The following is an 18,476-nucleotide window of genomic DNA, read 5'->3' on the forward strand; positions in this document are numbered from 1 at the left end:
TCCATTACCCTCCAGAGAGGAGTGGGTTCTCTCTCTGCCAGCACAGGGTCAGGTCAGGGCCTTGCTGTATGATCCATTACCCTCCAGAGAGGAGTGGGTTCTCTCTCTGTCAGCACAGGGTCAGGTCAGGGCCTTGCTGTATGATCCATTACCCTCCAGAGAGGAGTGGGTTCTCTCTCTGCCAGCACAGGGTCAGGTCAGGGCCTTGCTGTATGATCCATTACCCTCCAGAGAGGAGTGGGTTCTCTCTCTGCCAGCACAGGGTCAGGTCAGGGCCTTGCTGTATGATCCATTACCCTCCAGAGAGGAGTGGGTTCTCTCTCTGCCAGCACAGGGTCAGGTCAGGGCCTTGCTGTCTGATCCATTACCCTCCAGAGAGGAGTGGGTTCTCTCTCTACCAGCACAGGGTCAGGTCAGGGCCTTGCTGTCTGATCCATTACCCTCCAGAGAGGAGTGGGTTCTCTCTCTGCCAGCACAGGGTCAGGTCAGGGCCTTGCTGTATGATCCATTACCCTCCAGAGAGGAGTGGGTTCTCTCTCTGCCAGCACAGGGTCAGGTCAGGGCCTTGCTGTATGATCCATTACCCTCCAGAGAGGAGTGGGTTCTCTCTCTGCCAGCACAGGGTCAGGTCAGGGCCTTGCTGTATGATCCATTACCCTCCAGAGAGGAGTTGGATCTCTCTCTGCCAGCACAGGGTCAGGTCAGGGCCTTGCTGTAATCCATTACCCTCCAGAGAGGAGTGGGTTGTCTCTCTGCCAGCACAGAGTCAGGTCAGGGCCTTGCTGTATGATACATTACCCTCCAGAGAGGAGTGGGTTCTCTCTCTGCCAGCACAGGGTCATGTCAGGGCCTTGCTGTATGATCCATTACCCTCCAGAGAGGAGTGGGTTCTCTCTGCCAGCACAGGGTCAGGTCAGGGCCTTGCTGTATGATCCATTAGCCTCCAGAGAGGAGTGGGTTCTCTCTCTGCCAGCACAGGGTCAGGTCAGGGCCTTGCTGTATGATCCATTACCCTCCAGAGAGGAGTGGGTTCTCTCTGCCAGCACAGGGTCAGGTCAGGGCCTTGCTGTATGATCCATTACCCTCCAGAGAGGAGTGGGTTTTCTCTCTGCCAGCACAGGGTCAGGTCAGGGCCTTGCTGTATGATCCATTACCCTCCAGAGAGGAGTGGGTTCTCTCTCTGCCAGCACAGGGTCAGGTCAGGGCCTTGCTGTATGATCCATTACCCTCCAGAGAGGAGTGGGTTCTCTCTCTGTCAGCACAGGGTCAGGTCAGGGCCTTGCTGTATGATCCATTACCCTCCAGAGAGGAATGGGTTCTCTCTCTGCCAGCACAGGGTCAGGTCAGGGCCTTGCTGTATAATCCATTACCCTCCAGAGAGGAGTGGGTTCTCTCTCTGCCAGCACAGGGTCAGGTCAGGGCCTTGCTGTATGATCCATTACCCTCCAGAGAGGAGTGGGTTCTCTCTCTGCCAGCACAGGGTCAGGTCAGGGCCTTGCTGTATGATCCATTACCCTCCAGAGAGGAGTGGGTTCTCTCTGCCAGCACAGGGTCAGGTCAGGGCCTTGCTGTATGATCCATTACCCTCCAGAGAGGAGTGGGTTTTCTCTCTGCCAGCACAGGGTCAGGTCAGGGCCTTGCTGTATGATCCATTACCCTCCAGAGAGGAGTGGGTTCTCTCTCTACCAGCACAGGGTCAGGTCAGGGCCTTGCTGTATGATCCATTACCCTCCAGAGAGGAGTGGGTTCTCTCTCTGTCAGCACAGGGTCAGGTCAGGGCCTTGCTGTATGATCCATTACCCTCCAGAGAGGAGTGGGTTCTCTCTCTGCCAGCACAGGGTCAGGTCAGGGCCTTGGTGTATGATCCATTACCCTCCAGAGAGGAGTGGGTTCTCTCTCTGCCAGCACAGGGTCAGGTCAGGGCCTTGCTGTCTGATCCATTACCCTCCAGAGAGGAGTGGGTTCTCTCTCTGCCAGCACAGGGTCAGGTCAGGGCCTTGCTGTATGATCCATTACCCTCCAGAGAGGAGTGGGTTCTCTCTCTGCCAGCACAGGGTCAGGACAGGGCCTTGGTGTATGATCCATTACCCTCCAGAGAGGAGTTGGATCTCTCTCTGCCAGCACAGGGTCAGGTCAGGGCCTGCTGATAGGTATGTCTGATCCATTACCCTACAGAGAGGAGTTGGTTCTCTCTCTGCCAGCACAGGGTCAGGTCAGGGCCTGCTGATAGGTATGTCTGATCCATTACCCTCCAGAGAGGAGTTGGATCTCTCTCTGCCAGCACAGGGTCGGGTCAGGGCCTTGCTGTATGATCCATTACCCTCCAGAGAGGGGTGGGTTCGCTCTCTGCCAGCACAGGGTCAGGTCAGGGCCTTGCTGTATGATCCATTACCCTCCAGAGAGGAGTGGGTTCTCTCTCTGCCAGCACAGTGTCAGGTCAGGGCCTTGCTGTATGATCCATTACCCTCCAGAAAGGAGTGGTTTCTCTCTCTGCCAGCAGAGGGTCAGGTCAGGGCCTTGCTGTATGATCCATTACCCTCCAGAGAGGAGTGGGTTCTCTCTCTGCCAGCACAGGGTCAGGTCAGGGCCTTGCTGTATGATCCATTACCCTCCAGAGAGGAGTGGGTTCTCTCTCTGCCAGCACAGGGTCAGGTCAGGGCCTTGCTGTATGATCCATTACCCTCCAGAGAGGAGTGGGTTCTCTCTCTGCCAGCACAGGGTCAGGTCAGGGCCTTACTGTATGATCCATTACCCTCCAGAGAGGAGTAGGTTCTCTCTCTGCCAGCACATGGTCAGGTCAGGGCCTTGCTGTATGATCCATTACCCTCCAGAGAGGAGTGGGTTCTCTCTCTGCCAGCACAGGGTCAGGTCAGGGTCTGCTAATAGGTATGTATGATCCATTACACTCCAGAGAGGAGTGGGTTCTCTCTCTGCCAGCACAGGGTCAGGTCAGGGCCTGCTGATAGGTATGTATGATCCATTACCCTCCAGAGAGGAGTGGGTTTTCTCTCTGCCAGCACAGGGTCAGGTCAGGGCCTTGGTGTATGATCCATTACCCTCCAGAGAGGAGTGGGTTCTCTCTCTGCCAGCACAGGGTCAGGTCAGGGCCTTGCTGTATGATCCATTACCCTCCAGAGAGGAGTGGGTTCTCTCTCTGCCAGCACAGGGTCAGGTCAGGGCCTTGCTGTATGATCCATTACCCTCCAGAGAGGAGTGGGTTCTCTCTCTGCCAGCACAGGGTCAGGTCAGGGCCTGCTGATAGGTATGTATGATCCATTACCCTCCAGAGAGGAGTGGGTTCTCTCTCTGCCAGCACAGGGTCAGGTCAGGGCCTGCTGATAGGTATGTATGATCCATTACCCTCCAGAGAGGAGTGGGTTCTCTCTCTGCCAGCACAGGGTCAGGTCAGGGCCTTGCTGTATGATCCATTACCCTCCAGAGAGGAGTGGGTTCTCTCTCTGCCAGCACAGGGTCAGGTCAGGGCCTTGGTGTATGATCCATTACCCTCCAGAGAGGAGTGGGTTCTCTCTCTGCCAGCACAGGGTCAGGTCAGGGCCTTGCTGTCTGATCCATTACCCTCCAGAGAGGAGTGGGTTCTCTCTCTGCCAGCACAGGGTCAGGTCAGGGCCTTGCTGTATGATCCATTACCCTCCAGAGAGGAGTGGGTTCTCTCTCTGCCAGCACAGGGTCAGGACAGGGCCTTGGTGTATGATCCATTACCCTCCAGAGAGGAGTTGGATCTCTCTCTGCCAGCACAGGGTCAGGTCAGGGCCTGCTGATAGGTATGTCTGATCCATTACCCTACAGAGAGGAGTTGGTTCTCTCTCTGCCAGCACAGGGTCAGGTCAGGGCCTGCTGATAGGTATGTCTGATCCATTACCCTCCAGAGAGGAGTTGGATCTCTCTCTGCCAGCACAGGGTCGGGTCAGGGCCTTGCTGTATGATCCATTACCCTCCAGAGAGGGGTGGGTTCGCTCTCTGCCAGCACAGGGTCAGGTCAGGGCCTTGCTGTATGATCCATTACCCTCCAGAGAGGAGTGGGTTCTCTCTCTGCCAGCACAGTGTCAGGTCAGGGCCTTGCTGTATGATCCATTACCCTCCAGAAAGGAGTGGTTTCTCTCTCTGCCAGCACAGGGTCAGGTCAGGGCCTTGCTGTATGATCCATTACCCTCCAGAGAGGAGTGGGTTCTCTCTCTGCCAGCACAGGGTCAGGTCAGGGCCTTGCTGTATGATCCATTACCCTCCAGAGAGGAGTGGGTTCTCTCTCTGCCAGCACAGGGTCAGGTCAGGGCCTTGCTGTATGATCCATTACCCTCCAGAGAGGAGTGGGTTCTCTCTCTGCCAGCACAGGGTCAGGTCAGGGCCTTACTGTATGATCCATTACCCTCCAGAGAGGAGTAGGTTCTCTCTCTGCCAGCACATGGTCAGGTCAGGGCCTTGCTGTATGATCCATTACCCTCCAGAGAGGAGTGGGTTCTCTCTCTGCCAGCACAGGGTCAGGTCAGGGTCTGCTAATAGGTATGTATGATCCATTACCCTCCAGAGAGGAGTGGGTTCTCTCTCTGCCAGCACAGGGTCAGGTCAGGGCCTGCTGATAGGTATGTATGATCCATTACCCTCCAGAGAGGAGTGGGTTTTCTCTCTGCCAGCACAGGGTCAGGTCAGGGCCTTGGTGTATGATCCATTACCCTCCAGAGAGGAGTGGGTTCTCTCTCTGCCAGCACAGGGTCAGGTCAGGGCCTTGCTGTCTGATCCATTACCCTCCAGAGAGGAGTGGGTTCTCTCTCTGCCAGCACAGGGTCAGGTCAGGGCCTTGCTGTATGATCCATTACCCTCCAGAGAGGAGTGGGTTCTCTCTCTGCCAGCACAGGGTCAGGTCAGGGCCTTGCTGTATGATCCATTACCCTCCAGAGAGGAGTGGGTTCTCTCTCTGCCAGCACAGGGTCAGGTCAGGGCCTTGCTGTATGATCCATTACCCTCCAGAGAGGAGTGGGTTCTCTCTCTGCCAGCACAGGGTCAGGTCAGGGCCTGCTGATAGGTATGTATGATCCATTACCCTCCAGAGAGGAGTGGGTTCTCTCTCTGCCAGCACAGGGTCAGGTCAGGGCCTGCTGATAGGTATGTATGATCCATTACCCTCCAGAGAGGAGTGGGTTCTCTCTCTGCCAGCACAGGGTCAGGTCAGGGCCTTGCTGTATGATCCATTACCCTCCAGAGAGGAGTGGGTTCTCTCTCTACCAGCACAGGGTCAGGTCAGGGCCTGCTGATAGGTATGTATGATCCATTACCCTCCAGAGAGGAGTGGGTTCTCTCTCTGCCAGCACAGGGTCAGGTCAGGGCCTGCTGATAGGTATGTCTGATCCATTACCCTCCAGAGAGGAGTGGGTTCTCTCTCTGCCAGCACAGGGTCAGGTCAGGGCCTTGCTGTATGATCCATTACCCTCCAGAGAGGAGTGGGTTCTCTCTGCCAGCACATGGTCAGGTCAGGGCCTTGCTGTATGATCCATTACCCTCCAGAGAGGAGTGGGTTCTCTCTCTGCCAGCACAGGGTCAGGTCAGGGCCTGCTGATAGGTATGTATGATCCATTACCCTCCAGAGAGGAGTGGGTTCTCTCTCTGCCAGCACAGGGTCAGGTCAGGGCCTTGCTGTATGATCCATTACCCTCCAGAGAGGAGTGGGTTCTCTCTCTACCAGCACAGGGTCAGGTCAGGGCCTGCTGATAGGTATGTCTGATCCATTACCCTCCAGAGAGGAGTGGGTTCTCTCTCTGCCAGCACAGGGTCAGGTCAGGGCCTTGCTGTATGACCCATTACCCTCCAGAGAGGAGTGGGTTCTCTCTCTGCCAGCACAGGGTCAGGTCAGGGCCTTGCTGTATGATCCATTACCCTCCAGAGAGGAGTGGGTTCTCTCTCTGCCAGCACAGGGTAAGGTCAGGGCCTTGCTGTATGATCCATTACCCTCCAGAGAGGAGTGGGTTCTCTCTCTTCCAGCACAGGGTCAGGTCAGGGCCTTGCTGTATGATCCATTACCCTCCAGAGAGGAGTGGGTTCTCTCTCTGCCAGCACAGGGTCAGGTCAGTGCCTGCTGATAGGTATGTATGATCCATTACCCTCCAGAGAGGAGTGGGTTCTCTCTCTGCCAGCACAGGGTCAGGTCAGGGCCTTGCTGTATGATCCATTACCCTCCAGAGAGGAGTGGGTTCTCTCTCTACCAGCACAGGGTCAGGTCAGGGCCTGCTGATAGGTATGTATGATCCATTACCCTCCAGAGAGGAGTGGGTTCTCTCTCTGCCAGCACAGGGTCAGGTCAGGGCCTTGCTGTATGATCCATTACCCTCCAGAGAGGAGTGGGTTCTCTCTCTGCCAGCACAGGGTCAGGTCAGGGCCTTGCTGTATGATCCATTACCCTCCAGAGAGGAGTGGGTTCTCTCTCTGCCAGCACAGGGTCAGGTCAGGGCCTTGCTGTATGATCCATTACCCTCCAGAGAGGAGTGGGTTCTCTCTCTGCCAGCACAGGGTCAGGTCAGGGCCTGCTGATAGGTATGTATGATCCATTACCCTCCAGAGAGGAGTGGGTTCTCTCTCTGCCAGCACAGGGTCAGGTCAGGGCCTGCTGATAGGTATGTATGATCCATTACCCTCCAGAGAGGAGTGGGTTCTCTCTCTGCCAGCACAGGGTCAGGTCAGGGCCTTGCTGTATGATCCATTACCCTCCAGAGAGGAGTGGGTTCTCTCTCTGCCAGCACAGGGTCAGGTCAGGGCCTTGCTGTATGATCCATTACCCTCCAGAGAGGAGTGGGTTCTCTCTCTGCCAGCACAGGGTCAGGTCAGGGCCTTGCTGTATGATCCATTACCCTCCAGAGAGGAGTGGGTTCTCTCTCTGCCAGCACAGGGTCAGGTCAGGGCCTTGCTGTATGATCCATTACCCTCCAGAGAGGAGTGGGTCCTCTCTCTGCCAGCACAGGGTCAGGTCAGGGCCTTGCTGTATGATCCATTACCCTCCAGAGAGGAGTGGGTTCTCTCTCTACCAGCACAGGGTCAGGTCAGGGCCTGCTGATAGGTATGTATGATCCATTACCCTCCAGAGAGGAGTGGGTTCTCTCTCTGCCAGCACAGGGTCAGGTCAGGGCCTTGCTGTATGATCCATTACCCTCCAGAGAGGAGTGGGTTCTCTCTCTGCCAGCACAGGGTCAGGTCAGGGCCTTGCTGTATGATCCATTACCCTCCAGAGAGGAGTGGGTTCTCTCTCTGCCAGCACAGGGTCAGGTCAGGGCCTTGGTGTATGATCCATTACCCTCCAGAGAGGAGTGGGTTCTCTCTCTGCCAGCACAGGGTCAGGTCAGGGCCTTGCTGTATGATCCATTACCCTCCGGAGAGGAGTGGGTTCTCTCTCTGCCAGCACAGGGTCAAATCAGGGCCTTGCTGTATGATCCATTACCCTCCAGAGAGGAGTGGGTTCTCTCTCTGCCAGCACAGGGTCAGGTCAGGGCCTGCTGATAGGTATGTATGATCCATTACCCTCCAGAGAGGAGTGGGTTCTCTCTCTGCCAGCACAGGGTCAGGTCATGGCCTGCTGATAGGTATGTATGATCCATTACCCTCCAGAGAGGAGTGGGTTCTCTCTCTGCCAGCACAGGGTCAGGTCAGGGCCTTGCTGTATGATCCATTACCCTCCAGAGAGGAGTGGGTTCTCTCTCTACCAGCACAGGGTCAGGTCAGGGCCTGCTGATAGGTATGTATAATCCATTACCCTCCAGAGAGGAGTGGGTTCTCTCTCTGCCAGCACAGGGTCAGGTCAGGGCCTTGCTGTATGATCCATTACCCTCCAGAGAGGAGTGGGTTCTCTCTCTGCCAGCACAGGGTCAGGTCAGGGCCTTGCTGTATGATCCATTACCCTCCAGAGAGGAGTGGGTTCTCTCTCTGCCAGCACAGGGTCAGGTCAGGGCCTTGCTGTATGACCCATTACCCTCCAGAGAGGAGTGGGTTCTCTCTCTGCCAGCACAGGGTCAGGTCAGGGCCTTGCTGTATGATCCATTACCCTCCAGAGAGGAGTGGGTTCTCTCTCTGCCAGCACAGGGTCAGGTCAGGGCCTTGCTGTATGATCCATTACCCTCCAGAGAGGAGTGGGTTCTCTCTCTGCCAGCACAGGGTCAGGTCAGGGCCTTGCTGTATGATCCATTACCCTCCAGAGAGGAGTGGGTTCTCTCTCTGCCAGCACAGGGTCAGGTCAGTGCCTGCTGATAGGTATGTATGATCCATTACCCTCCAGAGAGGAGTGGGTTCTCTCTCTGCCAACACAAGGTCAGGTCAGGGCCTTGCTGTATGATCCATTACCCTCCAGAGAGGAGTGGGTTCTCTCTCTGCCAGCACAGGGTCAGGTCAGGGCCTTGCTGTATGATCCATTACCTTCCAGAGAGGAGTGGGTTCTCTCTCTGCCAGCACAGGGTCAGGTCAGGTCCTTGCTGTATGATCCATTACCCTCCAGAGAGGAGTGGGTTCTCTCTCTGCCAACACAGGGTCAGGTCAGGGCCTTGCTATATGACCCATTACCCTCCAGAGAGGAGTGGGTTCTCTCTCTGCCAGCACAGGGTCAGGTCAGGGCCTTGCTGTATGATCCATTACCCTCCAGAGAGGAGTGGGTTCTCTCTCTGCCAGCACAGGGTCAGGTCAGGGCCTGCTGATAGGTATGTATGATCCATTACCCTCCAGAGAGGAGTGGGTTCTCTCTCTGCCAGCACAGGGTCAGGTCAGGGCCTTGCTGTATGATCCATTACCCTCCAGAGAGGAGTGGGTTCTCTCTCTGCCAGCACAGGGTCAGGTCAGGGCCTTGCTGTATGATCCATTACCCTCCAGAGAGGAGTGGGTCCTCTCTCTGCCAGCACAGGGTCAGGTCAGGGCCTTGCTGTATGATCCATTACCCTCCAGAGAGGAGTGGGTTCTCTCTCTGCCAGCACAGGGTCAGGTCAGGGCCTTGCTGTATGATCCATTACCCTCCAGAGAGGAGTGGGTTCTCTCTCTGCCAGCACAGGGTCAGGTCAGGGCCTTGCTGTATGATCCATTACCCTCCAGAGAGGAGTGGGTTCTCTCTCTGCCAGCACAGGGTCAGGTCAGGGCCTGCTGATAGGTATGTATGATCCATTACCCTCCAGAGAGGAGTGGGTTCTCTCTCTGCCAGCACAGGGTCAGGTCAGGGCCTGCTGATAGGTATGTATGATCCATTACCCTCCAGAGAGGAGTGGGTTCTCTCTCTGCCAGCACAGGGTCAGGTCAGGGCCTTGCTGTATGATCCATTACCCTCCAGAGAGGAGTGGGTTCTCTCTCTACCAGCACAGGGTCAGGTCAGGGCCTGCTGATAGGTATGTATGATCCATTACCCTCCAGAGAGGAGTGGGTTCTCTCTCTGCCAGCACAGGGTCAGGTCAGGGCCTGCTGATAGGTATGTCTTATCCATTACCCTCCAGAGAGGAGTGGGTTCTCTCTCTGCCAGCACAGGGTCAGGTCAGGGCCTTGCTGTATGATCCATTACCCTCCAGAGAGGAGTGGGTTCTCTCTGCCAGCACATGGTCAGGTCAGGGCCTTGCTGTATGAACCATTACCCTCCAGAGAGGAGTTGGATCTCTCTCTGCCAGCACAGGGTCAGGTCAGGGCCTGCTGATAGGTATGTCTGATCCATTACCCTACAGAGAGGAGTGGGTTATCTCTCTGCCAGCACAGGGTCAGGTCAGGGCCTGCTGATAGGTATGTCTGATCCATTACCCTCCAGAGAGGACTTGGATCTCTCTCTGCCAGCACAGGGTCGGGTCAGGGCCTTGCTGTATGATCCATTACCCTCCAGAGAGGGGTGGGTTCTCTCTCTGCCAGCACAGGGTCAGGTCAGGGCCTTGCTGTATGATCCATTACCCTCCAGAGAGGAGTGGGTTCTCTCTCTGCCAGCACAGGGTCAGGTCAGGGCCTTGCTGTATGATCCATTACCCTCCAGAAAGGAGTGGTTTCTCTCTCTGCCAGCACAGGGTCAGGTCAGGGCCTTGCTGTATAATCCATTACCCTCCAGAGAGGAGTGGGTTCTCTCTCTGCCAGCACAGGGTCAGGTCAGGGCCTTGCTGTATGATCCATTACCCTCCAGAGAGGAGTGGGTTCTCTCTCTGCCAGCACAGGGTCAGGTCAGGGCCTTGCTGTATGATCCATTACCCTCCAGAGAGGAGTGGGTTCTCTCTCTGCCAGCACAGGGTCAGGTCAGGGCCTTGCTGTATGACCCATTACCCTCCAGAGAGGAGTGGGTTCTCTCTCTGCCAGCACAGGGTCAGGTCAGGGCCTTGCTGTATGATCCATTACCCTCCAGAGAGGAGTGGGTTCTCTCTCTGCCAGCACAGGGTCAGGTCAGGGCCTTGCTGTATGATCCATTACCCTCCAGAGAGGAGTGGGTTCTCTCTCTGCCAGCACAGGGTCAGGTCAGGGCCTTGCTGTATGATCCATTACCCTCCAGAGAGGAGTGGGTTCTCTCTCTGCCAGCACAGGGTCAGGTCAGGGCCTGCTGATAGGTATGTATGATCCATTACCCTCCAGAGAGGAGTGGGTTCTCTCTCTGCCAGCACAGGGTCAGGTCAGGGCCTTGCTGTATGATCCATTACCCTCCAGAGAGGAGTGGGTTCTCTCTCTGCCAGCACAGGGTCAGGTCAGGGCCTTGCTGTATGATCCATTACCCTCCAGAGAGGAGTGGGTTCTCTCTCTGCCAGCACAGGGTCAGGTCAGGGCCTTGCTGTCTGATCCATTACCCTCCAGAGAGGAGTAGGTTCTCTCTCTGCCAGCACAGGGTCAGGTCAGGGCCTTGCTGTATGATCCATTACCCTCCAGAGAGGAGTGGGTTCTCTCTCTGCCAGCACAGGGTCAGGACAGGGCCTTGGTGTATGATCCATTACCCTCCAGAGAGGAGTTGGATCTCTCTCTGCCAGCACAGGGTCAGGTCAGGGCCTGCTGATAGGTATGTCTGATCCATTACCCTACAGAGAGGAGTTGGTTCTCTCTCTGCCAGCACAGGGTCAGGTCAGGGCCTGCTGATAGGTATGTCTGATCCATTACCCTCCAGAGAGGAGTTGGATCTCTCTCTGCCAGCACAGGGTCGGGTCAGGGCCTTGCTGTATGATCCATTACCCTCCAGAGAGGGGTGGGTTCTCTCTCTGCCAGCACAGGGTCAGGTCAGGGCCTTGCTGTATGATCCATTACCCTCCAGAGAGGAGTGGGTTCTCTCTCTGCCAGCACAGGGTCAGGTCAGGGCCTTGCTGTATGATCCATTACCCTCCAGAAAGGAGTGGTTTCTCTCTCTGCCAGCACAGGGTCAGGTCAGGGCCTTGCTGTATGATCCATTACCCTCCAGAGAGGAGTGGGTTCTCTCTCTGCCAGCACAGGGTCGGGTCAGGGCCTTGCTGTATGATCCATTACCCTCCAGAGAGGGGTGGGTTCTCTCTCTGCCAGCACAGGGTCAGGTCAGGGCCTTGCTGTATGATCCATTACCCTCCAGAAAGGAGTGGTTTCTCTCTCTGCCAGCACAGGGTCAGGACAGGGCCTTGGTGTATGATCCATTACCCTCCAGAGAGGAGTGGGTTCTCTCTCTGCCAGCACAGGGTCAGGTCAGGGCCTTGCTGTATGATCCATTACCCTCCAGAGAGGAGTGGGTTCTCTCTCTGCCAGCACAGGGTCAGGTCAGGGCCTTGCTGTATGATCCATTACCCTCCAGAGAGGAGTGGGTTCTCTCTCTGCCAGCACAGGGTCAGGTCAGGGCCTGCTGATAGGTATGTATGATCCATTACCCTCCAGAGAGGAGTGGGTTCTCTCTCTGCCAGCACAGGGTCAGGTCAGGGCCTGCTGATAGGTATGTATGATCCATTACCCTCCAGAGAGGAGTGGGTTCTCTCTCTGCCAGCACAGGGTCAGGTCAGGGCCTTGCTGTATGATCCATTACCCTCCAGAGAGGAGTGGGTTCTCTCTCTACCAGCACAGGGTCAGGTCAGGGCCTGCTGATAGGTATGTATGATCCATTACCCTCCAGAGAGGAGTGGGTTCTCTCTCTGCCAGCACAGGGTCAGGTCAGGGCCTGCTGATAGGTATGTCTGATCCATTACCCTCCAGAGAGGAGTGGGTTCTCTCTCTGCCAGCACAGGGTCAGGTCAGGGCCTTGCTGTATGATCCATTACCCTCCAGAGAGGAGTGGGTTCTCTCTGCCAGCACATGGTCAGGTCAGGGCCTTGCTGTATGATCCATTACCCTCCAGAGAGGAGTGGGTTCTCTCTCTGCCAGCACAGGGTCAGGTCAGGGCCTGCTGATAGGTATGTATGATCCATTACCCTCCAGAGAGGAGTGGGTTCTCTCTCTGCCAGCACAGGGTCAGGTCAGGGCCTTGCTGTATGATCCATTACCCTCCAGAGAGGAGTGGGTTCTCTCTCTACCAGCACAGGGTCAGGTCAGGGCCTGCTGATAGGTATGTATGATCCATTACCCTCCAGAGAGGAGTGGGTTCTCTCTCTGCCAGCACAGGGTCAGGTCAGGGCCTGCTGATAGGTATGTCTGATCCATTACCCTCCAGAGAGGAGTGGGTTCTCTCTCTGCCAGCACAGGGTCAGGTCAGGGCCTTGCTGTATGATCCATTACCCTCCAGAGAGGAGTGGGTTCTCTCTCTGCCAGCACAGGGTCAGGTCAGGGCCTTGCTGTATGATCCATTACCCTCCAGAGAGGAGTGGGTTCTCTCTCTGCCAGCACAGGGTCAGGTCAGGGCCTTGCTGTATGATCCATTACCCTCCAGAGAGGAGTGGGTTCTCTCTCTGCCAGCACAGAGTCAGGTCAGGGCCTTGCTGTATGATCCATTACCCTCCAGAGAGGAGTGGGTTCTCTCTCTGCCAGCACAGGGTCAGATCAGGGCCTGCTGATAGGTATGTATGATCCATTACCCTCCAGAGAGGAGTGGGTTCTCTCTCTGCCAGCACAGGGTCAGGTCAGGGCCTGCTGATAGGTATGTCTGATCCATTACCCTCCAGAGAGGAGTTGGTTCTCTCTCTGCCAGCACAGGGTCAGGTCAGGGCCTGCTGATAGGTATGTCTGATCCATTACCCTCCAGAGAGGAGTTGGATCTCTCTCTGCCAGCACAGAGTCAGGTCAGGGCCTGCTGATAGGTATGTATGATCCATTACCCTCCAGAGAGGAGTTGGATCTCTCTCTGCCAACACAAGGTCAGGTCAGGGCCTGCTGATAGGTATGTATGATCCATTACCCTCCAGAGAGGAGTTGGATCTCTCTCTGCCAGCACAGGGTCAGGTCAGGGCCTGCTGTTAGGGTGAATCCTTACGTCAGAGGAGAGGAGACAAAAGGCACGGCAGAGTTAGTAACCTGTCATACAGCGTTACTCACTGATTTCCTGGATGCCTATCATTAGTTAGGCACTGTCTGTACAGCATGTACCTGTTACTGGCTGAGGTTCACACACAGGGCATCGAAACACCAAGCCTGGCTGTGAGGGTTACGAGGAATTATCAATGTGCAGAGGGGAAAGGAAGTGAGTGTGTGAGAGAGAGAGAGAGAGAGAGAGAGAGAGAGAGAGTGTGTTTCTGTTCTGAATTATATTAGTTATGCCTTCCTTTTGCAAGTTTAAGTAGTAGTAGTAGCAGTAGCAGTAGCAATAGTAGTAGCAGCAGCAGTAGCATTGGCAGTAGCAGCAGCAGTAGTAGTAGTCGAATTATCAGTAGCAATAGTAGTAGCAGCAGCAGCAGTAGTAGCAGTAGTAGTAGTAGCATTAGCAGCAGCAGTAGTAGCATTAGCAGCAGCAGTAGTAGTAATAGCATTAGTAGAAGCAGTAGCAGTAGTAGTATTAGTAGCAGCAGTAGCAGTAGTAGCATTAGCAGTAGCAGCAGCAAAAGCAGTAGCAGCAGTAGCAGTAGTCGTGGTAGTCGCAGCAGCAGTAGTAGCAGTAGTAGCAGTAGCAGTAGCAGTAGCAGCAGCAGCAGTAGCAGTAGTAGTAGTAGTAGTAGCAGAAGTAGCAGTAGTAGTAGTAGCAGTAGTAGCAGTAGCAGCAGCAATAGCAGCAGTAGCGGTAGTAGCAGTAGCGGTAGTAGCAGTAGTAGTAGTAGTAGTAGCAGTAGTAGTAGCAGAAGCAGTAGCAGCAGAAGCAGTAGCAGTAGTAGTAGCAGTAGTAGTAGCAGTAGCAGTAGCAGCAGAAGCAGTAGTAGTAGTAGTAGTAGCAGTAGTAGTAGAAGTAGCAGTAGCAGTAGCAGTAGCAGCAGAAGCAGTAGTAGTAGTAGTAATAGCAGTAGTAGTAGCAGCAGTAGTAGTAGCAGTAGTAGTAGCAGCAGAAGCAGTAGTAGTAATAGCAGTAGTAGTAGCAGTAGTAGTAGAAGCAGTAGCAGTAGCAGTAGTAGTAGTAGCAGTAGTAGTAGCAGAATCAGTAGCAGCAGAAGCAGTAGTAGTAGTAGTAGTAGCAGTAGTAGTAGCAGTAGTAGTAGAAGCAGTAGCAGTAGCAGTAGTAGTAGTAGCAGTAGTAGTAGTAGTAGTAGTAGCAGTAGTAGTAGCAGTAGTAGTAGAAGCAGTAGCAGTAGCAGTAGCAGTAGTAGTAGTAGTAGTAGTAGCAGTAGCAGTAGCAGCAGTAGCAGTAGTAGTAGTAGCAGTAGCAGTAGCAGCAGAAGCAGTAGCAGTAGCAGCAGTAGCAGTAGCAGTAGTAGTAGTAGCAGTAGCAGTAGTAGTAGTAGTAGTAGTAGTAGCAGTAGCAGTAGCAGCAGAAGCAGTAGCAGTAGTAGTAGTAGCAGTAGTAGTAGCAGCAGAAGCAGTAGCAGTAGTAGTAGTAGCAGTAGCAGTAGCAGCAGAAGCAATAGCAGTAGTAGTAGTAGTAGTAGCAGTAGCAGCAGAAGCAGTAGCAGTAGTAGTAGTAGCAGTAGTAGTAGTAGCAGTAGTAGTAGTAGCTCAATGATCTGAATGCTTAGTCTACCAATTCCTCCCTGTGTGTTGTTCCAAACACACTCCACTCCACAGTATCTGAACCTGCGTACTTTGTCAACACTAAACACTGAATCACGAGCATGCTTTTACACGTTTCTGGTCAAAGAAACTTAAAAATAAACCTGCGTCACCAATCCAATATATTACTGCACACCCCGCTCTGCCTCCATACCAAATGGCTCCCTTTTCCCTACATAATACACTACTTTTGACCAGAGCCTTGTGGGCCCTGGTCAAAAGTAGTGCACTACATAGGGAATAGGGTGCCATTTGGGAGTAAGGCTAGCTCTTAGCAACAGAGTGGTTACGCTATGTGTCTGTGAGTGTCTGGCAAGGCTATAGTAGGCCACAGCAGGACATATTAGAATTCTTAACAACAGGAGAGAATGTCTGAAGGATGAAGCAGGTAAACACAGACGATTGATGACGGTCGGCTGGTGATGCACTCACTGTAGAATACTCGGACCCAGTGAACAGCTGGGCCCTGAGGGGACAGATTTAGAGGTCAAAGGTCAGTGTGACCTTATGACTACAACCTGTATCATCGCCTTGTGCGGCAACTGCACCACCTGCAACCGCAGGGCTCTCCAGAGGGTGGTGCGTCTGCCTAACGTAGCACCAGGGGCATACCGACTGCCATCCGGGACACCTACAGCACCCAATGTCACAGGAAGGTCAAATTGATCAAGGACATCAACCACCCTAGCCACGACCTGTTCACCCCTGTATTATCCAGGAGGCGAGGTCAGTACAGGTGCATCAAAGCCGGGGCAGAGAGAAGCTGTTTTTCAGTCTATCTCAAGGCCATCAGACTGTTAAATAGCCTTCACTAGCCGGCTTCCACCCGGTTACTCAACCCTGCACCTCAGAGGCTGCTGCCCTACAGTCGTGGCCAAATGTTTTGAGAATGCAAATAATAATATTTACAAAGTCTGCTGCCTCAGTTTGTATGATGGCAATTTGCATATACTCCAGAATGGTATGAAGAGTGATCAGATGAATTGCAATTAATTGCAAAGTCCCTCTTTGCCATGCAAATTAATTTAATCCCCCAAAAAACATTTCCACTGCATTTCAGCCCTGCCACAAAAGGACCAGCTGACATCATGTCAGTGATTCTCTCGTTAACACAGGTGTGAGTGTTGACGAGGACAAGGCTGGACATCACTCTGTCATGCTGATTGAGTTCAAATAACAGGCTGGAAGCTTCAAAAGGAGGGTGGTGCTTGGAATCATTGTTCTTCCTCTGTCAATCATGGTTACCTGCAAGGAAACACCGTCATCATTGCTTTGCACAAAAGGGCTTCACAGGCAAGGATATTGCTGCCAGTAAGATTGCACCTAAATCAACCATTTATCGGATCATCAAGAACTTCAAGGAGAGCGGTTCAATTGTTGTGAAGAAGGCTTCAGGGCGCCCAAGAATGTCCAGCAAGCACCAGGACCGTCTCCTAAAGTTGATTCAGCTGCGGGAACGGGGCACCACCAGTACAGAGCTTGCTCAGGAATAGCAGCAGGCAGGTGTGAGTGCATCTGCACGCACAGTGAGGCGAAGACTTTTGGAGGATGGCCTGGTGTCAACAAGGGCAGTAAAGAAGCCACTTCTCTCCAGGAAAAACATCAGGGACAGACTGATATTCTGCAAAAGGTACAGGGATTGGACTGCTGAGGACTGGGGTAAAGTCATTTTCTCTGATGAATCCCCTTTCCGATCGTTTGGGGCATCTGGAAAAAAGCTTGTCCGGAGAAGACAAGGTGAGCGCTACCATCAGTCCTGTGTCATGCCAACAGTAAAGCATCCTGAGACCATTCATGTGTGGAGTTGCTTCTCAGCCAAGGGAGTGGGCTCACTCACAATTTTGCCAAAGAACACAGCCATGAATAAAGAATGGTACCAACACATCCTACGAGAGCAACTTCTCCCAACCATCCAGGAACAGTTTGGTGGCGAACAATGCCTTTTCCAGAATGATGGAGCACCTTGCCATAAGGCAAAAGTGATAACTAAGTGGCTCGGGGAACAAAACATCGATATTTTGGGTCCATGGCCAGGAAACTCCCCAGACCTTAATCCCATTGAGAACTTGTGGTCAATCCTCAAGAGGCGTGTGGACAAACAAAAAGCCACAAATTCTGACAAACTCCAAGCATTGATTATGCAAGAATGGGCTGCCATCAGTCAGGATGTGGCCCAGAAGTTAATTGACAGCATGCCAGGGCGGATTGCAGAGGTCTTGAAAAAGAAGGGTATTGACTCTTTGCATCAACTTCATGTAATTGTCAATAAAAGCCTTTGCCACATATGAAATGCTTGTAATTATACTTCAGTATTTCGTAGTAACATCTGACAAAAATATCTAAAGACACTGAAGCAGCAAACTTTGTGAAAATTAATATTTGTGTCATTCTCAAAACTTTTGGCCACGACTGTAGACTTGGAGTAATGGAACACTAGTCATTTTAACAATGTTTACATACTGCTTTACTCATCTCATATGTATATACTGTATTCTATTCTACTGTATTTTAGTCAATTGCTTATCCTAATATTTATATATTTCTTAATTCCAATATTTTACTTTTAGATCTGTGTGTATTGTTGTGTATTGTTAGGTATTACTGCACTGTTGTAGCTAGGAACACATGCATTTCACTACACCCGCAATAACATCTGCTAAATATGTGTATGTGACCAACACGATTTGATTTGATTTGGATTTGATTTAAGAGTATAGGGCCAACGGTAGATGGACTTCATCCCAACTTGGATCACTGTCTTGCACGCCAAGGGGGAATGGGAGTGTGTGCACATGTCCTCACATTCACTAACATCTCCTCTAGCAGGTCCCGCTCAGAAAAATATTCATTGATGACTCACACTTTTGAATGGAAACCTGTGTCCCTGTGACAACGTGACTGGACAATGCTGTTCTCTTGACTCGTTATGACAACGTGACAGGACAATGTTGCTGTCGTGACTCCCTGTGACAACGTGACAGGACAATGTTGTTGTCGTGACTCCCTGTGACAACGTGACTGGACAATGTTGTTGTCGTGACTCGATGTGACAACGTGACTGGACAATGTTGTTGTCGTGACTCCCTGTGACAACGTGACAGGACAATGTTGTTGTCGTGACTCCCTGTGACAACGTGACAGGACAATGTTGTTGTCGTGACTCCCTGTGACAACGTGACAGGACAATGTTGTTGTCGTGACTCCCTGTGACAACGTGACAGGACAATGTTGTTGTCGTGACTCCCTGTGACAACGTGACAGGACAATGTTGTTGTCGTGACTCCCTGTGACAACGTGACAGGACAATGTTGTTGTCGTGACTCCCTGTGACAACGTGACAGGACAATGTTGTTGTCGTGACTCCCTGTGACAACGTGACAGGACAATGTTGTTGTCGTGACTCCCTGTGACAACGTGACTGGACAATGTTGTTGTCGTGACTCCCTGTGACAACGTGACTGGACAATGTTGTTGTCGTGACTCCC

This window comes from Salvelinus fontinalis, chromosome 20 (genome assembly GCF_029448725.1).
Source record: "Salvelinus fontinalis isolate EN_2023a chromosome 20, ASM2944872v1, whole genome shotgun sequence".
NCBI lineage: Eukaryota > Metazoa > Chordata > Actinopteri > Salmoniformes > Salmonidae > Salvelinus > Salvelinus fontinalis.